Below are 20,835 nucleotides of genomic sequence, written 5' to 3'. Positions count from 1 at the left end.
TCACCCAAAGATGCTGCTTTCAACATGTCAATCAACAGACAATTTACATGCTCATGTGCCACTTCCATCTCTGTGCTTATAAGGCTGTTGATCATTTGCGTTGCTCTTGAAAATCTCTCCCCTTCTTCCTGATGACACACACCTCTCCTATTCCTCTCTCTGTCTCAGCAATTAGTTCCACTCTCGCCTTTCTGCCTATAATTCAGTTCCTCTCCAAAGGCGGGCTCTTCACCGCCCAAGCCATTTCCTGTTTCCTGTGACTTCAACTATGCCTGGAATCAAAGGACTCCTCTACCTGCTTCTGACCCAAATCACACCTGTTAGCTTCAGCCCAACAACCTGCTGCCAACAGGACAGCTCCTCTAAACAGGTATCTCACGAGCACCTCGGATTCAGAGCCGGGCAGGTGGTCTCTCCTCCCAGCCTCCTCCCACTACGGCCCGTCCTCAGTGGCACCACCACTTCCTAGTCTCTCAGGCTGCAAATTCACCACTTCCATGTCCTCCCACAAAAGGTGAGTCGCTGAATCCCATCAATTCCATTTCCTTAAAGTTCTGGAATGCATCCTTTCCTTCTTTTCCCAGGGTCCTAGTTCAAGTTCTCAATGCTTCTGCCCCAGAGTTTTCTAATAACCTTCTGAGTGGTTTTCTCCTCGCCTTCCCTCTTTTGTGACCATTCATACCTTTGTCCTTTTTAAAAGTCTTCCTAAATAAAAGCTTGATACTACCTATCTGCCCTCTTACTGACATTCATATGAAAGTCTCAAATCCTCAGAATGGAATTCAAAGTTCTCTACCAAAAATCCTTTGACAGTTACCTAGACCTTGATACTTTCTCTCTGTACTCACTTAAAGAGTCCCCACTGGACTTCCCTGCTGGTCCAGTGGCTAAGAGTCCACCTGCCAACGCAGGGGACATGGATTTGATCCCTGGGCCAGGAAGATTCCACATGCCTCAAGGTCACCAAGCCCAGGGGCCGCAACTATTGAAACCTGAGCACCTAGAGCCCGTGCTCTGCACCGAGAGAAGCCACAGCAATGAGAAGCCCGCACGCCACAACAGAGAGAAGCCCCTGCTCAACGCAACTAGAGGAAGCCTAAGAGCAGCAACGAAGACCCAGATCCAGAAAAAAACAAGAGTTCCTATCTTCCAGGCCTGCTTTCTCCCTCTAGTTTTCTCAGCATGCATCCTCTTTCTGACTCCCCACCTGTTCACCACCTGTGCGGGAAACACTCTCCCTTCACATCTACCCAATGGAGTCTCATTCATCCTTTAGGACCCAATTCAACCCCACCTTCTCCAAAAGGCTTTTCTAAATCTTCACCAATGAACTGACCAAAGCACTGATCACACTCTGCCTGGTGTTAAAGCGAAGACCTGCCACTCCTGGGGGCACGTGCCTCTGCACCTTCCCCACCGTTCACCGGGATGCTCTTTAAGTATTAACAGCATGAGCTCAGCTAACATCTGCACCGAGTCTCCTTCCGGGGCAGCTCTCCACACCACCCACGGCTTTAACAGCCCCCAGGATCACAACAGCTCCCACGTTTGTACCGCCAACCTGCTACTATGAACACAAATAGCTAAGTTTATGAACATTTATGAGCTCCTGGCATAATGGAAAGCACTTATTAAGCATTATCTAATTTAATCTTCCCAACCACCCTGCCAAGTATTTAGGGCTGTTGCTAGTCCTACTTTTCAGGTGCTAAACTGAACAACTGACAGAGTAAGTAGTTCGCCCAGCGTCACACAGATGGGTAAGGGGCAGGAGAGGCCTGATCAAATGTGGGCCTGCTGATTACAGAGCTTGTGCTCAGAACCAAGCATTCAATAATGCTTGTTTATTGAGTAAAGCGAATGTAGGATAGATCACAAGGACTGATAGTGAGCTGGGTGAATGGAAAGAAGAATCAACTTTTTGCCTCCAGGCTTCCATCCATTCCCTATGTTGCTGTCAAAATGAACTTTTTACAAAAAGTAAAGCTGTCATTTTTAGCCACCCTCCTCTCTCTGGTTTTCTACCCTTCTTGGAATAATGTGAACTTCAAACGATGGTCAGAAATTCCCCAACTATCACCTCCAAGTACCCTTGAGAGCTCCTGCTTGGCCGCTCCTCCCCGCACACGCTCTGCCTCAGCCATTGAAGCCTGTCCTCAGATCCCTCCCGTACTCGTCCACCCGACACCAGACCTTCCCACACAATGCTCACGCTCAAGACGAGCCCAAAAGCATTCTTACCCCTACGCCACGCTCCTCCTCCACTCTGATCCCTCACTAAGTGAGAAGAAAATGCTTGGAGTTACTAGAGCCCTCACTCAGCAAAACCACCACCAGATTTGCTAGACTGGAAGGACTGGTGCTGAAGCTGAAGCTCCAATACTCTGGCCACCTGATGTGAAGAGCCAACTGACTAATTAAAAAAGACCCTGATGCTGGGAAAGATTGAAGGCAGGAGGAGAAGGGGATGACAGAGAACAAGATGGTTGGCTGGCATCCTGACTCAGTGGACAGGAGTTTGAGCAAGCTCTGGGAGATGGTGAAGGACAGGGAAGCCTGGTGTGCTGCAGTCCATGGGGTCACAACTGAGCAACTGAACAGCAACAACAAAACTCTTTTACTAAGCTTCCCCCCGCCCCCACTTTGGCCACACTGTGCGGCTCGTAGGATCTTAGTTCCCTGACCAGAGATTGAACCCAGGCCCTTAGCAGGGAAACTGCTAAGTCCTGATCACTGGACTGCCAGGAAATTCCTCCTAAAACTCTTATTTTTTAAAAAAAGTTTTACTGGAGTATAGTTGCTTTAAAATGTGTTAGTTTCTGCTGTATAGCAAAGTGAATCAGCTATACATATACACAGTCCCCTCTTTTTATGGATTTCTTTCCTATTCAGGATACCACAGAGCATTCAGCAGAGTTCCCCCTGCTCTACAGTAGGTTCTCATTAGTTATCTATTTATATATAGTATCAATAATGCGTATCTGTCAATCCCAATTCATCCCACCCCCTTCCCCCACTTGGTGTCAATGCATTTGTTCTCTATGTCCATGTCTCTGTTTCTGCTTTGTAAATAAGACCATCTATATCAATTTTTTCAGATCCCACATATATGCATTAATATACAATATTTGGTTTTCCCCCTAAAACTCTTTTACAGGCACTCCATTCTACAGATTCAGCTGTCCTGCTGAACAAATAAAACCTATTCTGATGAATCTTATAATCTCTAATATTGTCTTTCCAACAAACTCTACAATTTGCCTTTAATCTGATACGGCCATCCTTATTAACAATAGTAATACATTATATTTCAAAATCTGCAGGTTTTAAAGCTAAACATGACTGTAGATTTGCTGTAGAAAGAAAAGGAAGACAAGGATTGGAGGAGCTAGTGGACTAAGAACTCCCCTTGTAGATTTTAGAGTTAATATAACCAACTCTTAATTTCACGTAAGCAACCTGAGCAATAGAAGTTATGTGCCTGGCCTAGGTGACAGAACTTCTTACCTGGGTCTTCTGTTCTACAAACATACACTGAGCACCTGGCATAATCCTAGGTGTTCAAGTTCAGGTTCACACTGGTGAGTGAGAAAGGATCTTTATGCTTGGGACACTGCCATCAGGAAGAGCTAGACACGTTCCTCTCATTTTAATAAAAGCAACAAGCAGTGTGACAGGAAAGAGGAAAGGCATCTTAGACAGGGGTCCATAAACGCTGCCTTGAAGATATGGTCCTTGGGACTTAAGCTGGGTCCTGGAAAATGTGTCAGAGTGAGCCAGGTGAAGGGCATGGTAGTAGGAAGAGAAGGTTCCTGAAAAATCAAAATATGTAAATAAATAAGCCAAAACATCAGCAAGAACAAAAGTATGAAAGCCTAAAATATAAGAGAGCACGGAGTACATAGCACATTACGAGGAACTGTGTGCCTCTGAAGCATGACGTTTGTAAGTGAATACTTAGAAAAAGATTCTTGTCATCATCAGCTTTCCTCAATATTAGGTCAGCTGAGACGACCTCCCCTAGTCACTTTTAACCCATTGCAAGGGGCCCAGAGGTCATTCACTCACTTCCCATCTCTCCTGTTTTAAAACCTCCAACAAGACTATGTTAACTCCTCTCCCGGTTACCTTGCTAACAAACAGTGCTTCCTAAAGTCTGACCACAGTCCCACATGCTATAGTGTGGTCCTGGCTTCCCACAGCTAGGTCTGCCTGAAGTCCCCAAGAAACAGGGGCCCAGGGAAAGAGGACCAAGGCCCTTGGCTTTCTGCGGCGACTTTCCTGGCTGCATCTCCCACCCCCACTGGAGACACGGGAGCCACAGCCCCCGTCCTCTTGGCATCCTGTTCCCATCCTCCCACCCGGTGTGGTCGTGTTGGCCCGGATAGACAGTACCAGCAAGCCAGCTTCCTGATCAGCTACCCACACAGTCTCAGATCCCCGAGCAGAACAGGTCCGGTGCTCCTCATCTAGGTTAACTCGTTTGCTTGCAGTGAAGTCAACTGTTTCTACCCCAGAGATTTCAAGGTATGTACTGGCCACCCCACCCCCAGCAGCTCCATCCGGGCTCTCTGGCCACAGAGCCTTCCAGCCCTGGCTCATTGCCAGTCAGACCCCTCCTCCCCACCCCGATTCTTCATGTTCACTTTCTGGTTCCCCCTGGGCCCAGTTCTGCAAATACCTGGCTGATCAAACTTAACGGCTGTCACAGTTTCAATGTGCTGTATAGGCAATTTTTAAAAGACTGCCCGATACATTCCAGGGCACCCTACTCTGATACAGCACTGGATTAGAAATTTAGAAAGCCAGTTTCAACTGAAACAGTTTGCTGAAGGCCTGCCTGGGCCCTGCAGGGTCAGGATTAATGCCAGGGTGTGGAGTCAGCAGGTTCAGGGTTGAGGCCCAGCTCTGCAACTTGCTGTACAAACCTGGCCCCTAAGCCTTATTTTCCTCATAGGACAAATGAAAAACATGGATACCTATCTCAGAGCACTGTTGTGTTAAATGAAATAACACAAGTGACATAGATCTTTAGTACAGTGCCTGAGACATAATGAATGCTCAATAAATATTTCTGAGCTGATAGTATCAAGGTTTTTGTTCCTCTCTGTAAAAACTGGAATATTATTCTTGCCCTTTTCCCTCAGAGTGGTCTATGAACATGCTTTGAATACTCCCAAATATTACTTCCCATCAAAGTGAAAGTGTTAGTTGCTCAATCGTGTCCGACTCTTTGCAACCCCATGGAGTGCAGCCCTCCAGGCTCCCCTGTCCACGGGATTCTTCAGACAAGAATACTGGAGTAGGTAGCCATTCCCTTCTCCAGGGGATCTTCCTGACCCAGGGATTGAACCCGGGTTTTCTACATTGCAGGCGGATTCTTCACCGTCTGAGTCATCATGGAAGCCCTATTACTTCCTAGTGAAAATTGCTCAGTCGTGCTAGATTATTTGCGACCCCTGGACTATATAGTCCATGGAATTGTCCAGGCCAGAATACTGGAGTGGGTGGCCTTTCCCTTCTCCGAGGGATCTTCCTAAGTGGGAACCAAATCCAACTGGGATGCTTCCTTGAAGTGCAAAATCCCAACCGCACCCCACTCAATAAATGACAATTTCCAGGAAACCGTCTTGTGAATCTGCATTGGAAACAAGCACCGTAGCTCATTCTGACGCACTCCAAAATTTGAGAACGAGTGTTCCCATGGACTAATCGTGTAAGTATCATGGGATAAATCTGCTTATAATTCTCTTAAGTATATTAGCTGTTCAGTGTCTACTGGGTGGGTGGACTCGCTGGAACAGAAAATCAGCTGAGCTTGTCAGTTCAGTTCAGTTCAGTCACTCAGTCGTGTCCGACTCTTTGCGACCCCATGAATCGCAGCACGCCAGGCCTCCCTGTCCATCACCAACTCCCGGAGTTCACCCAGACTCACGTCCATCGAGTCAGTGATGCCATCCAGCCATCTCATCCTCTGTCGTCCCCTTCTCCTCCTGCCCCCAGTCCCTCCCAGCATCAGAGTCTTTTCCAATGAGTCAACTCTTCGCGTGAGGTGGCCAAAGTACTGGAGTTTCAGCTTTAGCATCATTCCTTCCAAAGAAATCCCGGGGCTGATCTCCTTCAGAATGGACTGGTTGGATCTCCTTGCAGTCCAAGGGACTCTCAAGAGGCTTCTCCAACACCACAGTTCAAAGGCGTCAATTCTTCGGCGCTCAGCCTTCTTCACAGTCCAACTCTCACATCCATACATGACCACAGGAAAAACCATAGCCTTGACTAGATGGACCTTTGTTGGCAAAGTAATGTCTCTGCCTTTGAATATGCAATCTAGGTTGGTCATAACTTTCCTTCCAAGGAGTAAGCGTCTTTATTTCATGGCTGCAGTCACCATCTGTAGTGATTTTGGAGCCCAGAAAAATAAAGTCTGACACTGTTTCCACTGTTTCCCCATCTATTTCCCATGAAGTGATGGGACCGGATGCCATGATCTTTGTTTTCTGAATGTTGAGCTTTAAGCCAACTTTTTCACTCTCCACTTTCACTTTCATCAAGAGGCTTTTGAGTTCCTCTTCACTTTCTGCCATAAGGGTGGTGTCATCTGCATATCTGAGGTTATTGATATTTCTCCCGGCAATCTTGATTCCAGCTTGTGTTTCTTCCAGTCCAGCGTTTCTCATGATGTACTCTGCATAGAAGTTAAATAAGCAGGGTGACAATATACAGCCTTGACGTACTCTTTTTCCTATTTGGAACCAGTCTGTTGTTCCATGTCCAGTTCTAACTGTTGCTTCCTGACCTGCATACAAATTTCTCAAGAGGCAGGTCAGGTGGTCTGGGATTCCCATCTCTTTCAGAATTTTCCAGTTTATTGTGATCCACACAGTCAAAGGCTTTGGCATAGTCAATAAAGCAGAAATAGATGTTTTTCTGGAACTCTCTTGCTTTTTCCATGATCCAGCGGATGTTGGCAATTTGATCTCTGGTTCCTCTGCCTTTTCTAAAACCAGCTTGAACATCAGGAAGTTCATGGTTCACGTATTGCTGAAGCCTGGCTTGGAGAATTTTGAGCATTACTTTACTAGCATGTGAGATGAGTGCAACTGTGTGGTAGTTTGAGCATTTTTTGGCATTGCCTTTCTTTGGGATTGGAATGCAAACTGACCTTTTCCAGTCCTGTGGCCACTGCTGAGTTTTCCAAATTTGCTGGCATATTGAGTGCAGCACTTTCACAGCATCATCTTTCAGGATTTGAAATAGCTCAACTGGAATTCCATCACCTCCACTAGCTTTGTTCATAGTGATGCTTTCTAAGGCCCACTTGACTTCACATTCCAGGATGTCTGGCTCTAGGTCAGTGATCACACCATCGTGATTATCTGGGTCGTGAAGAGCTTGTCAGAGGAACTGCCAATGGAGAAGACCCCAGGGTTGCTGGGACTGGGCATGAAGGTGTGGTTCTCAAAACCATGGACCTCCCTAGTGGCTCAGTGGTAAAGAATCTGCCTGCCAATACAGGAGATACAGGTATGATCCCTGGGTTGGGAAGATCCCCTAGAAAAGGAAATGGCAATGCCTTCCAGTATTCTTGCCTGGGAAATTACATGGACAGAGACGCCTGGTGGGCTACAGTCCACAGAGTCACAAAGAGTCAGACACAACTTAATGACTAACCAATAACATGACACAACACACCTTCTTTTGGTGCAGGAGCTTGATAATTAATCATGAGATCCCATGCCCACAGCCATACTACAAGCACCTCATCCTTCCCTGCCCTTAGTATCATCAAGTTAAAGCTGATTCTGATATACAGTTGTCCCTAATTCCCAACAGCTGACTATTCTGTTAACCAGCCATGCACTTCCCATCCCCATGACAATTCGGAAGTCTCATCAGTAATCCTCCTCACTTCTTTATAATAGCACTGCAAATATCCATGCAAATTAGCCAGCTCCACTTTGAATTTTCCTATAGCACATGTTCGAGTGTCTGAGACAGGAAGGCCCACAGGTGTATTTGCATAACATTTGCATGAAATTTCCATGCTACCTGCAAATGCCTCCATTAGATCTGTCCACCTAAAATGGATCCAAATTCAGAATTTAGGAGAATTCCCTGAAGATGGTTGATTTTCGATTCCTCTCTGTGTTCCTGCTTGTCACATAGTGGCTCTGTACCCATAAATGCACACAACACGGAAGATGGGAAGGGCAGACCCAATCAGAACTTTGTAAAGAAGAAAAATGGCCCAGATCACAAATCCTAATTGGGCTCCACGCTCCCCTTGGGCTCTCCTCCCTGGAGAGCAAAATACCAAGTCATTTAGGAAACAAACAAACAAACAAACAAAAAACTTCCCAGGCCTGTTCAGTTCTTGTTACAATGTCCTGACGCTCCTGGTCTTGGCCTTCTTTACCCATGAATACAAAACCACAGTCTCAGGGATGACTGTTCCAGAGTCAGAAGGGCTCATCTGATCCAGTCCTCTCTCTGTTATGGATGAAGCACAGGTCCAGAGAGATGATGTGACTGTCCACCAAGGGGTTAGCAGGAAGCTGGATGAGGTGCTCAGTAGGGGAAGTCTCAGTGACATTCCCCCCCCTCCCCACGCTTTTTAGGATAGCAGATGGGGTGGGGTTTTGAAAGGACAGAAAATGTACTACAGTTCCCCTAAGAGGACCGCCTGGTGACCATGTACAGAGCTCACTCTTTGAGAGCCTAGCACTTAGAACCTAGACCTGGCAACAACTTTGCCACTGGGTCCAATTCCTTGTTTAAGGGAGAAAAAGCCAACGGTGCCTTATATGTCACACTGGGATTACCTGGTTGAAGAGAGGGGCCAGACAGCCTCTAAAGAGATGCCCTTTTGTTGCTGTTGGCACTTTTTGCTGGTCTGTTTTATTCTTGCCTGGAGAATCCCATGCATAGAAGGAGAGCCTGGTGGGCTACAGTCAACAGGGTCACAGAATGGGACACAACTGAAGCGACCCAGCATATACAGCACGCATTGTTTATGGCATAGAAGCTCTCTTACCAACTTACGCTAAAGCAGGTCTCTCTCAGCCTGGTTCCAGCACACCACACTCTGGCCAGAATGTAGCATCATGCTACATTTCAGCAAGGTTAAGGATAATGCTCTTCCTTCCTGCCACAATTCATACAATACAACTTCAGACCGTGACACAGAGTGGGTCTCCCTCCACTGCCAGAAGACCAAGATTCTGACAGAGATGAACAGCTCATTCCCTCTTTTCTGTCCTAGTAACTTACTGAAATGCCCTGGGGGCTTTCCAAGTTGGGCCTTTGGGTGAAATAGACACAGTGTTCAGGGACAGGCTCTGTTTGAAATATGGAACCAAGAACGCAGAACTAGATTGTTGCCAGATCAGACCAAGGGCAGGGACACTTTACAAACGGAAGCTCGACAATTCTCCAGACTCACTATCTGGCCAATGGTCACCCCAATATTGGCTCAAAGGGTCCACATGGCCCAGCCCCCATCCCCTCTCTGCACTGTCCCTCACTGGTCCCCATCTCTGTAGCTACTGTGTAAACAATTCAGGGCACTTTTTATGGCCAACAATTTCCACTGACTCATTCTTCCATCCCTATCTTGTTCAAGTACCTATGCGAAGTTAATTAAAAAAAAAAAAAAAAATCCTACGAAAGGAATGAAAGGTAGCAGAGCCCATCCAAAACATCTGCAGCCAGCTGTCTAATACCTTCTAGGTACATACTAGATGGAGGCTTCCCAGGTGATGCGTGGTAAAGAATCCACCTGAAGATGCAAGAGATTTGGGTTTGATCCCTGGATCAGGAAGGTCCCCTGGAGGAGGAAATGGCAACCCACTTCAGTATTCTTGCCTGGGAAATCCCATGGACAGAGGAGCCTGGCGGGCTACAGTCTATGGGGTTGCAATGAGTAGGACACGACTGAGCACACAGCAGGTACATACTAGATACGTTCTCATTAGGGAGTTAACTTAAGCCTGGAAGAATTACTTGTGGAGAAGATCTTAGCAGTGACTTCAGTTGTTGATGAATTTATTAATTGACCAATTAACAAAAAGGCAAGGTCTATGGAAAGTCTTTGGCCAAGGAGAAAGGCAGAAGGGTATCAGTTACCCTTTTACTGGTGTTTCTGGTTCAGAGAGGTGATGGGTGAAGAGAGGGTCAGAGACTAGGCAAAGGTTGCCTGCCTTTTCCAACACAAGCCAAGGAGGACAGATTCTCATCACAGTGGCCACAGGCTCCATCCACCCCACTCCCCCACTCCCTGGCTTTCCTGAAGCTTCTGTTCAGCCCAGAGTTTGGAATTCAATCCAGGAACAGGCATGACAAACACTATTTTTCATTTCCATGGAGACCAGGGCCTGCAATAAAACCAGGACTCCATGCCTGAAATGCCAAAACAGCCTGACCCACTTTCCCCCTTCCGACAAAAACAAAGTAAGTTCATTTGAGTCCTGCCAGAGCTGAGAGACAAGCCAGAGCTCCAGTCATCTCTATGGACATTTCAAAGAGGAACAAATGACGATAACCTCTGAAAATTGATGACGCTACAGAACCAGTGGACATGAATTGTTTTGCCCAAAGGGTGCACAGGCTGCACCAAATCCATTCTGTGTCCTTGTCCTCACCTTCTGGAGGGATGGACTTGATGGCCAGCAATCCATTCCTGGGATCCACACTCAGGGATCTCCCTCAACTTCTATTGTACCACTTTCTCCTTCCCTCTGTTCTGGCCTCCTTGGATCTTTCTGTTCCTCAAACACACCAAGTTCACCCCTGCCCCAGAACTCTCCCCCTACAGTTCTGAACTCTGATTCCTTTTCAACCTTTAAGTCAAAATTCAAACGTCCCCTCCCTAGAGTAGCCTGTCTTGAAGAACCCCTGCATCTACGGTGCCCTCCCTGTCTCCAGGAGGTCGTCCTCACATCATTCCACTTCCCCACCCCATGGCACTTGTCAGGACTGAGAGTTGTCTTTATTTGTTGTTGTTGTCATTCAGTTGCTTACACTGGACTGAACACCCCATGGGGGCCAGGGCCTTGTCTACTGTGTGGTTCCCCAGTGCCTCTAGCTCAGTGGGATCACAGATATGTATTACATGAATAAAGGAATGAGCTCTTTCAACAACCACTGTTCAGCTACTCCGTTAAGAGATTTCTTTCTCAAGCTTGCCCCAGATCTGCCTTCTGAGAATACCAGCCCATTGGTTCTTATTCTGATTTCTGGATCCATGAAAACTAAAATGCGACATCACTTCCAGACTTTGCTGGCCTGGTCACTTTGTCTAGACATAAGCGTACATGTCTGAGTTTAAATTCTGTGCTGTTTCGTGTACCCTTGAGAAAAGTCCCTTTATCTTTCCATGTATCTGTGTTCCTTGCCGGTTTGATGATCACAACCTAGCTTACTAGGATGGGGGACAGAAGCTTAAAAAAAAAAGCAGCACATCCCCAAAGTAAAGGGGTCCCTATAATCTGTTTACGGAGGGAAAAGGGGGGTTAGAAGTAGGGAGTGAATTTCCAGTTAAGGAACTACATCCTGTTTCTACATTCCGTCCTGTCCACGAAGCAAAGACCAGGAGTAAAACACAAACTGCCGCTATTCACAACTTTAGCTAGCCCCCACTTCCACAGGGCTAGGAGGACAAAGACTTAGCATGAAGCAGAAGATGCTGAAATGAAACACAGGCACTTACTGATGACGGACAGGTTCCCTTCTGAGGCTGTTCACAGCAGGACAAACCTAAAGTCTGGGAGAGAGTCCTGCAGGTTTGCAGGCAGTGCTGGCTGAACGGATCTATAATGACAGTCTGCAGTCTGGAAGCGGCCTTAGTGGGCATGCAATCCCACCCCCCACTGGATGCAGGAGCTCCCTCTTCGAGGCCCTGACAACAGCCACCCAATCCCCACACTTCAGGTTTCCAAGGAGAGAGCACCCACTAGGTGGCTGTGTACATGTTAGAACAGCTCCAAAGTTTTAAGCCCCATGGTCCTTAGTTTTCCACAATTCTTGGTGATCATTTTCCATCCAGCTATCTCTGAGCTTTACAGTCTTTAGAAATTAAGCTAACTTTGCTGATTGGGTGTCGTTAAACCGGCAATTACTGAACACCTACTACGTATGTGTCTCCTACTGTGTTTTACACATTCTCCCTGAGGGCCCCACGGGACAGCAACTGTGTTGTGGTTCTTTGTAGATACACGGGATTAAATACACATTATTAAACATGATACTGAATACACAAGAGGAACTTAATACATTTACACTTGACTATCAATCTCAATCAAATATAAGTACAATCCACTCAAAATATTTCGGAAGCCTCAATACCACAAACCACTGGGACAAGGCAGGGAATTCAACTGAATAGAACTTCTGGCTTCGTCTAAGTTTGATCCACAAGGGCCCCACCCCCAACTTCTGCAAGAGAAATGTTGCTACTAAAACTACAAGGAGCTTGTGCAGAATCCATCCGTTCCTTCATCTGTTCATCCATCCATCCATCCATCCAATTAACAGCTGAAGAGACACACTCCAAGCCAGATAATGCTCTAGGCATGAGGGACTCAGTCTTTTTCTCTAAGGAATCTATCACCTGTGAGCGAGACAGACGTGTAATTAACTAACCCTGCAGTAAGAGCTACATGCTGCTGCTAAGTCGCTTCAGTCGTGTCTGACTCTGTGCGACCCCATAGATGGCAGCCCACCAGGCTCCGCCGTCCCTGGGATTCTCCAGGCAACAACACTGGAGTGGGTTGCCATTTCCTTCTCCAATGCATGCAAGTGAAAAGTGAAAGTGAAGTCGCTCAGTCATGTCCGACTCTTAGCGACTGCATGGTCTGCAGCCTACCAGGCTCCTCCGTCCATGGGATTTTCCAGGCAAGAGTACTAGAGCTACATGGAGTCAATCAAAACAGTTCCCCCAGTCACCTGTCAAGGAAGCCAGGCAGTCCTGGTTTGGCTCCTTCCCTGTGTGTGAAGTGAAGATTGCTCAGTTGTGTCTAACTCTTTGCGACTCCATGGACTACATAGTCCATGGAATTCTCCAGGCCAGAATATTGGAGTGGATAGCCTTTCCCTTCTCCAGGGAATCTTCCCAACCCAGGGATTGAATCCAGGTCTCCTGCATTGCAGGCAGATTCTTTACAAGCTGAGCTGAGCCACAAGGGAAGACCAAGAATACTGGAGTGGGTAGCCTATCCTTTCTCCAGTGGATCTTCCTGACCCAGGAATCGAACTGGGGTCTCCTGCATTGCAGGTGGATTCTTTATGAACTGAGCTATCAGGGAAGCCCTCCCTGTGTGTGATCTGGGAGCAAATCCCTCCTCTCTGCACTTCAGCTTCAACCTGTGAGAAGATTGGGTGTGAATGTGGCCTAGCCCCCCACAGAGAAGTGGGGTGGGGGTGATAAAAAGCATATACAGGACACATGGTGAACTCCTGAGACCAGAGCGTTCTCTCAGAGGAACCCAGATCTAAATCCAGCAAAGGATCCAGAAACAGGATCCAGGCAGTCTGGGGGGTGTGTGTGTTAGTCGCTCAGTCGTGTCCTACTCTCTGCAATCCTGTAGACTGAAGTCCGCTAGGCTCCTTTGTCCACGGGATTTTTCAGGCCAGAATACTGGAGTAGGCTGCCAGTTCCTTCTTCAGGGGATCTTCCTGACCCAGGGATCGAACCCAGGTCTCCCACAATGCAGGCAGATTCTTTACCATCTGAGCCACCAGGCAGTCTAGGCCCCTAGTTATTTCAGCATCACCCGTTTTCCCTCTGGTCAGGGCAACGCCACTGGAGGGACCAGAGGCCGGGGCTGGCTGTCAGGACAAAGTCCCAACCAGGCAGGCAGTCCAAGTGGTGTGCAAAGTGTAGGTGCACAGGGGTACAGAGCAGCATTTGGCATATTTTTCCCTCCTGCGGCTCCTTCCTAACCTTGCTGTCTGAGCTAAGCAAGTGGCTAAACCCCTCCAGACCCTGTGGATTCAAACCCGGTTCTGACTCACTTTCTGGTAGAGAACAAACAGAAACAGAGCTGAAGAAGAACCATTACGTTGGGCTTCTCAAGTGGCTTAGTGGGTAAAGAACCTGTCTGCAATGCAGGAGACGCAAGAGATGCAGGTTCGATCCCTAGGTTTGGGAAGATCCCCTGGAGAAGGGCATGGCAACCCACTCTAGTATTCTTGCCTGGAGAATCCCGTGGACAGAGGAGCCTGGCAGGCTGGAGTCCATAGGGTTGCAAAGAGTCGGATACGACTAAAAAGACTGAAGGAAGTAAGATCATAGAAATTTTAGAACCAAGAGGTCTGTAGGAGGCTCAGCCAATCTGTCCATTTGCTGGCAGACATCTATGTCACCCAGAGAGGCTGTACCCTCATATAAATATATTCAGAAGGGGAGTGGGAGGGGCTTCCCAGATGTTCACAATAGCTTTGTATCCTGGGTCTTGCCTGGCGGTCCAATGATGAGGACTTAGCCTTCCAACGCAGGGGGCGCAGGTTCGATCCCTGCTCAGGGAGCTAAGATCTCAGAGGCTTCATGGCACCAAAAACATAAACAACAGAAGCAATGTTGTAACAGATTTAACAAAGACTTTAAAAAGGGTCCACATTAAAAAAATCTTAAGTAAAATGTATCTTGAGCTGGTGCTGGTTACACGGGTGTATTTAGTTTGCAAAAATTTATCAAGCTCTATGCTTGTGATATGTGCAATTTTCTGCATATATGTGTGTGTATATTATACTTCAATAAAAAGTTTTAAGCACATAAAATTTTAATAAAAATTTTTTTTTTTTTTTTTTGGCTGAGCCACATGCCTGGCAAGATCCTGGCTCCTTGACCAGGAATCAAACCTGGGCCATGGCAGTGGAAGTGCAGAGTCTTGATCATTGGACTGTCAAGAAATCCCAATTTAAAAAATTTTTAAAGAACACAGAAACTGAGAGATGAATGTCTGCTCTTATCAGTAGCCTTCTTTAAAATAAAATATATTCAGAGTACAAAATTCCAGGGCTTTCCTCTATGATCCTTCTCATTGTCTCCTGCAACCATCAGGAAGTTCTTTGTGATTAAAAAAAAAAAACAAAAAACCTTGTTATAATGCACTCAACGCCATTTTCTTTGATTCCAGCTTTCCCAGACTTGAGGTCGGTTCATTAACTACAGTACCACCTCTGTTCCTATTCTCCCTCTTTGGATGGAATGCATCTAAGGCCTCAAACCTATTTTTAGAAGTTTAAAATCATTTCTCCTACATCTCCACCTAATCTTTGTTTAGAGTCTACCTCAAGTGACAGGGAGAGAATTAACTGATGATGTAACTCATTTTGCCTTTGGACAACTGTTCTTATTTTATGCTCAATCTGTTTCCTGTGGCTTCCCACCAAAGGTCCCACATATCTGCCCCCTTGGCAGGTGTAGAATAAATCACATTTCTCTTCCAAATGCACTTTTAAAGTGGCTTTTGTGCTCCCTCAGCCTTTTCTCCTTCAGACTTGCTAGTCTCTCCAGCCTACCCCTCAGCCAAGGGGTTCACTCTCCTCTAAATCAATTCCAGTTCATCTCAATCCCCCTTTAACTATGGAGCCCAGACATGGTTGTAGAACAGCAAATAAGTTTTCTGATGAGCTCAGAATAGAGCAGAACCATCACTCCATGTGCTCTGGAAATGAGACTGCAAACATATATTTTTGGAGTCATCTTCTGAATCAGAGGAATCTACAATTAGTCACTGGTCTCTTACATATCTCTGGCTACAGCCTTGGGGCTACGGAGAGTGCATGCATGCACAAAGTATGCTTCTATCCCTACAAGAGACACTCCCTGCGCCCACCATTCCTTCCCCCTACTGGACAAACTCAAGTTCTGGTGGAATGATGAAGAATCCACTCAGCTCTCAGCCCAACTCAGGTTATATTCCAATTCTGAACCTTTATATGAGCATCTCCAGGACAGATACGGAACCACAGCAATGCTCTCAAGTGCAAATGCTTTCCTCCTTCCAGTCCAAACACTTGCTCCTTGGACCCTAACTGCCTGACTTGCAGAAAAGCTGAGGTTTCGCCTGGCTGGCCAAGAGCAAAACGGTGAGGTTCCGTCTGAGGTCACTAGGAAAACTGAATTCATTCAGCCCTCTGTCTGTCACCATATAGCAGGGTGTGTGTGTGCAAACATGAGCAAGGTGAAGGCCGCTCACGTCTTTCACACTTTCTCAGGGAGGTCTCAGGTGATCATCAGGCCATTCTAATCAGGACTAATTCACAGGTCAGCAAATCATGACCCAAGGGCCAAATCCAGCCCACCACCCATTTTGTGTGACCCACGAGCTAAAAATGGTTCTTAACATCTTTAAATGGTTGGGGGAAAAAAAGCATATCTTGTGATGTGTGAAAATTGTATGAAATGGAAATTTCAGAGTCCATAAATGAGGTTCTATTGGGAACACAGCCATGTTCGTTTGTCCTTCTATGTCTGTGGCTGCTTCTGCTGTACAAAGTAGCGTTGAGTCATCGCAATGGAGACGGCCTGGGTCACAATGCCTAAAGTATCTATGCTCTGCCTCTTACAGAAACAGCTGGCAACCCCTGGCCGAACAGTGTGTGACCTTGAAAGATCAGTGCGGTGCGTCTGCCTCTCCTCTGTCAAGCTGGGGAGGAGGGTGTGTCTGTGACCCACCAATAAGGCACCTGTGCTTGACAACTCCGAGGCTGAGGAAAGGGGCTGCAAGTTGGCTCCTGCCTGCACAGGACATTCGTAGGGCCAAGAAAGGGAGGAGCTTTTCTCCCAGGTAGGATGACAGAAGCTCCCACTCCTTCATTCTCTCCCAGTAGACACTGACATACTCTTGCCAGGGCAGCTCCCTGAAACACCCCTTTCTCCTCCCTTCCTTCAAGGCCAGCTCCTTCCACCCGGGTCCTAAACTTCTCCAACCCACAGAGTGCTATCCAAGGCAAAGGAGGAAGGCATGCCCACCTCCAGGCTAGCCGGGAGAGGGAGGCGGGAAGCGGAGGAGCCAGGGGGTGTCCACACAAGCAGTTTGCTGTAAAGTGTCACAGAAGGTAAAGAAGCGAAGATCCCTTCCCCCCAGCCCTGGCTGAGCGCCTGGCTGAGTTTCCGAGGAGACAGAGCTTCAAATCCTCCCCCACCCTCCACTTGCCTAAATCAAGCAAATAACTAACAATGCAAGGAGGTGTGGGGGAGTAAGGCCCAGCCACTGGGTATCTATTTTCTGAAAACACATGGCAAATCTCTGAGCCAAATGCCGGCTAAGCCAAAGAATAAACAAATCCCTTTATTTCCCTGAGACTGGAGCTATCAACTTGCCCTCTCATCCTCTCCTCCCATTAGCCAGAGCCATCCATCAAAGAAGCAGGATCTGTCTGTATGTGAGAAGGTGGCCTCACCTCTGCTCTGGTCACCTCTCCCCCACCAGGGGCACCCCAGAGTTAAGTCAGTGGGTGGAGAGCACATGGCCTGTCCACACCTCCCCCAGAAGCTCCGGCCTGGTCGCCCCAGAATGCAATCCTCTGCCCTTTTTTCTCCAAGTTACAGGACCTTGAATAAGTCTCTATGGCCAAGGGGACTCCATCAGCCTGAACCCCACCCCTCCCTCCAGCCGCCCTGGGCCCATCCTTCCCGGCTCTACGGCTCAGCTCAGGCAGTGCTGCTCTGAGGAAGGTGAGGAAGGGGGAGAGAAAAGAGCCAGGGAGGAAAAAGAATGAGGCATCTCTGTAGCATGATGTCACACCGGCTGCTTTTGGATCCCCCCAACACAGAACAGAAGCAAACAACATGGACTCCGGATTTACTGTGCCTGGAAAGGTTTGTGTTCTCGGCGGTTCCGGCGGCCTGCGCCAGCTGGAAACAGCTCGGCAGCCAGAGAGACAGGCCCTTGCTCCAGCCCCCGGGCCCCCCATCCGACCCCTGGGCATAGGCCCCCCTTCCAAAAAAAAAAAAAAAAATGCGCGGAGGAAACAAAGATGGACTGACACATACATACACGCACACACAAGCGTCAGCAAGAGTGAGCACTAACCTGGCAGCCATTGGGAAGGTAGTGGAGCACAGTGCAGAGCTCATTCATTCATGCACTGGGCAGTGGGGGGCGGGGGCGGGGAGCGGGGGCCCTGGGGGCGTCGGAGGGCACGCACCTCCATGACCATCCCACGGCCCTGTGGCTAACGGCGGGGGGCAGGGCGCTCACAAGCTGGGGGAGCTTCCTTTCTCTGCTGTTGCCAACCGCTCTGGAATGGTAAGCATGACTCCCCGTCAATTTCTACCCCCCTCCCTCCCCTGCGGCCGATATTTGGCGTGGTCTTGCAGTCGAACCAGAACACCGCCGAGCCCCTCTCTCCCAGCCCTCACTCGCTTTCTCTCTCTCCCTCGGACTCCCTCCCAAGACAGCTGTTCCCGGATCCTGCACGCACGCGCACAGCGCACAGACACACTCAGCCACGCACCCCTCCGGCGCGCGGACACACTCGCACACACGCACGCAGACACGCGCGCGCACACCCCGCCGCCGCCGCCTGCCGCTTTACATAAGCAACTCTTCGGTGCAGTCAGCTTGCTCGCTCTCAATTATTCATGCCGCCCTGGAGGACGGAGCCGCTGGGGCGGCGAGCGCCGTTATTTCCTCTCCATCCCCCAATCTGACAAAACACCAGATGATGCTCCCGAGAGATTCTGCTCCCTTTGCTGCCACCAATTATTTCCCAGGTGTTGCCTATTAGGTCAACCTGTATCAAGGAGGTGATACTAAATCAAAACACAAGTGCCTGGCTCAAAATAGAGCCTTGCACCTTTCAAAGGATGACAGCTGCGGTTATTGCCTGAGCCTTGGGAACAGAGGAAGGGAAGGCGGCGGCACTGGAGACCGCAGAAAAGGACTGGGACTCTTCAGGGAAGCCTACCCCGGACTTCCAAGGCAGCAGGCCGTGATACCTGTGGGTCAGAGCCTTAACAAATAAAACAATTACATCCACGACAAAGCATGGTCATCTCAAACTCTAAGCGGCACCTCCAAGAAAAAAAATTTTTTTTTCTCCTCTCCAGTCACTGGAATGGGGCTTCCCTGGCGGCTCAGTGGTAAAGAATCCGTCTGCCAATGCAGGAGATATGGGTTCAATCCCTGGGTTGAGAAGATCCCGCAGAGAAGCAACCCACTCTAGTATTCTTGCCTGGAGAATTCCGTGGACAGAGGAGCTTGGTGGCCTACAGTCCATGGGGTCACGAAGAGCTGGACACAATTGAGTGACGAAACAACATTCACCAGAATGCAGCACTGGTACAGAAACAGTCCAGATGAATATTCTTTCGGATGAGAGGTATTCTATTCAACAGTGACTTTAATGGAATACTGTGAAAGTCATTTATGACTTAAAAAGCACTTTCATTCACATTAATTCATTTGATTTCCACAAGAATCACCTACAAAGGCTTTGTTAGGATCACAGCTAACAAAAGGATGCTGAGCCCTGGAAAGGTGGGAGGTCCCATGACAACAAAGGCTGAGCTGGGAATCCAGACCACCTGACTTGAAATCCCATAAAACCCCAAGGATGACTGTCAGAATTCAGAGTACCACCGGTATTTTTTGAGGGGAGGAGCAAATGGATCCAAAATCTGGACCAAAACAAACATCAAAAGCCATGGTGACAGCTCACGGTTTCTCAAACTTTAAGGATCTTCTTAAACCACAGATTTTGATGTACTAAGTCTAGGGAAGGGCCCGAGAGTCGACTGTTATAACAAACTCCCAGGTGACGTCCATGTTGCCATTCCATGGACCACACTTTTGAGTAGCAAAGGATTGGTTTATGCATTCTCATTCTTCAGGTGTCCCTAAAGGGCAGAGTTTGGTTTGCCTGCTGCAGCTGCACAGGATAACATGCTGAAGGTGAGTAATAATTATGATCCACTGATGCCACCTGTGTCCTCACCAGACTCAATACTTCTTGGGCATCTGTTGGCAAAAAGTCTCATTCTGGGACTGCCAAGCCCTATCAGCTCATCAAGAAAGGTCTTTCCGGGATTGTCTGTACCTGCAACCTGTCGAGAGAACAGCAGCCTCACAGCGTCTAGGGAACACCTAGGTTTGGACAGTCTGGCCCCCACCTCATTTACCTAGAGGAATTTCAGTGCCAAAGAAAGGTGTGCTGGCAATGCCCTGGGCCGCAAGCACTGTCCCAGTTCTACCCGTCTGCACTTGTCTGGTCAAGTCTGGCTTTTTCTGAAATGCTGACCACCTACCTACCTCCCCTTCTGTTACTCTAGAAAAAGATCTCAGACTCTGGGGTCCAGTCTGCATTCAGAGCTATGTTTTGCTGCTTTCTGGCTCTGTGACTGTTGGTTGCCCAGCTACCCTCTTCTCAGACTCATTTTCTTCATCTGCAAAAGCCAAAAATAGGTATATGTCCTCTTGTACATGGTTGAAAAAAAATGATAGAATAAAGGTACAAGGAGGCTGGTTATGTCCCCCACCTCTGAGCTTATAACTGTAGTACAGAATATAGAATTTAATTGTAGCTTTTGTTGTTCATGCTGTTGGTTTTATATCCCTAAGCTTGTAGGCGACTTCTTTCATGTCCCTCCAACACGTAGGAGTACTGGGTACAACAGAGGTATCAGCAAATATCTTTGCACTGACTGTCCCATCCTCCATTAAGATAGGCAACAAAAGGGTTAGTGAGGCCAAGCTGCCCACACCCTGGTCTTACCTTCTCTACTCACTATGTGACTCTGGACAAATCATACTTTCTGGAGACTTTGCTTCTTCCACTATGAAATGCAGAGATTTCACCTTTCTTCTGAAAGAGCTCTGCATAGCCCGA

The 20,835-nt window shown here is 47.8% G+C and overlaps 1 protein-coding gene across 12 annotated transcripts in view; it reads right to left on the bottom strand.

The window, feature by feature from the left end:
• Window positions 1-20,835, bottom strand: part of GRAMD1B (GRAM domain containing 1B) — a 187,178-nt gene that overhangs the window by 51,031 nt on the left and 115,312 nt on the right. Inside the window, exons 1-2 of one of the 12 annotated variants that reach the window (XM_055548440.1) lie at window positions 18,544-18,659; window positions 18,154-18,246 (exon numbers count right to left, since the gene is read on the bottom strand). The exons of 7 other annotated variants lie outside the window; for them this stretch is intronic. The gene's annotated coding sequence lies outside the window, so the exon portion shown is untranslated. Of the gene's footprint in view, window positions 1-1,336; window positions 1,450-18,153; window positions 18,247-18,462; window positions 18,660-20,835 lie in introns of those variants that run through there. 4 more of the 12 variants (XM_055548436.1, XM_055548443.1, XM_055548435.1 and 1 more) reach the window with 4 other exon arrangements.

The sequence above is a fragment of the Bubalus kerabau genome, chromosome 15, assembly GCF_029407905.1.
Source record: "Bubalus kerabau isolate K-KA32 ecotype Philippines breed swamp buffalo chromosome 15, PCC_UOA_SB_1v2, whole genome shotgun sequence".
Lineage (NCBI taxonomy): Eukaryota > Metazoa > Chordata > Mammalia > Artiodactyla > Bovidae > Bubalus > Bubalus kerabau.
Note: the sequence above shows the minus strand (reverse complement) of the source record. Positions and strands in the feature narration are given on the sequence as shown.